This window comes from Arachis hypogaea, chromosome 6 (assembly GCF_003086295.3).
Source record: "Arachis hypogaea cultivar Tifrunner chromosome 6, arahy.Tifrunner.gnm2.J5K5, whole genome shotgun sequence".
In the NCBI taxonomy this organism is placed as follows: domain Eukaryota; kingdom Viridiplantae; phylum Streptophyta; class Magnoliopsida; order Fabales; family Fabaceae; genus Arachis; species Arachis hypogaea.
Genome location: NC_092041.1, coordinates 1784907 through 1786450, shown reverse-complemented (window position 1 = coordinate 1786450; position 1544 = coordinate 1784907). Strand labels below are relative to the sequence as shown.

General features: G+C 34.5%; 1 long non-coding RNA gene across 1 annotated transcript; it reads left to right on the top strand.

Moving 5' to 3' along the window:
- The first annotated feature begins 265 nt into the window (after positions 1-265).
- On the top strand, positions 266-1296 carry LOC140173320 (uncharacterized). The gene is made up of 2 exons (XR_011861935.1): positions 266-414; positions 679-1296. It is a non-coding gene; the product is annotated as an uncharacterized lncRNA (long non-coding RNA).
- Positions 1297-1544: the final 248 nt, after the last annotated feature.

Here is a 1544-nt window from a genome sequence, read left to right as displayed (position 1 = left end):
TCAATGGACCACCAGTTACCAGTCCCAACTACATAGCATATGTTATTAACAGTGTCTTTCTTGTTTCTATAAATAAATCGCTAAACAAATTAAGCAGACGCCATTTCTTAATCTGTCTCATTCATTCCTTTTGCTTTCTTCTCCTCCTTTTCTGTCTTCTCTCTTACGGTTTTCACTTTTGATTAAAAAAAATATATTCTTGGTCCCTTTTCCTTATCTGGGTTACTGGGTATAATAACCAAATAATGGGAATCGTATATTCCCCAGTGATGGGAAGAGAACCTGTGTCCAGTGCTACTGCTACGCTCTGATTTTTCTTATTTCTTGTCTCTTTCCCAACCGTTGTCAATTGGCAATGCTTGAACCTAGGTCCCTGTCTTGAAGAACCAAGCTCAAGCTGAAGCTCAAATCCTTGTAAGTTCCAGTAGCAAAGTAGCAGTGGATACATGAACTTCTTTTTCATCACTATCAATTAATCAATAAATATATCAGCTAAACCAAACTTCTGTGCTTGCTGTTTTGTTTGAGGTATTCTCTTATGATGAGAGGCTTATAAGAAAAAAATGTTGTCAACAGAACAGGACTTGCATAAATTTACATAATACAGCTTTATGATTTTGACGGATCATCAGTGTCATAATGTGCAGTCATTTGATTCTTATTGTATCTTTCTTATAGGGTATTTATTCACTTAAAGACTCAAAATTTATAGTCATATTCATTCACACACACACAAACACCTCATCAGCACCTATGGAAGCACAAGTCATTGAAATCAGTGGAGATCTTCCTGACTTAGGAAGGAGGAACGGAGGAGTAAGTAGAAAATTTTGTGGGGAAGCAGCATGTGGGTTCTCTAAGGATTCGGAAGAGAGATCAGCTTCGATGCGAAAGCTTTTAATAGCAGTGGTGCTTTGTGTTATTTTCATGAGCGTTGAAGTAGTTGGAGGGATCAAAGCAAATAGTCTGGCAATATTAACTGATGCAGCACATTTGCTTTCAGATGTTGCAGCATTTGCAATCTCTTTGTTTTCTTTATGGGCTGCTGGATGGGAATCCAATCCTCGCCAATCATATGGCAATAATATTTATAATTAAGATCAACGATTAAAAATCACTGATACACTTGAAAATCTTTCAATAATTTTTCTAGTAATCTTTATAAATATGATTGTATTCGTGGGAAACAGAAACAGAGTTCCTCTGTTTTGGAGTTTGTACTTGTCAAAATTTGTGTTACGGCAGTGTCATGGGACCACTCTTTGAAAGTTAATGTAAAATACATTTTGATGGTAATGACTATTTCATGAGTTTTGGTTCGTACTTGGAGTGTCACGGACTTACAGTCCATGTGCAGTCAAAAATGTAAATTCACACATGGGTAAATAAGTGATCACAGAAGAATAACTTATTCTGTCTATTCCCTCCAAAATTCATCACTTTACCACTTCTTTTAAAACAATTACTAATATAAAATATATATTAAACATAATTTACATTAAAAATAAATTAAATAACATATATATTTATACACAAATATATAA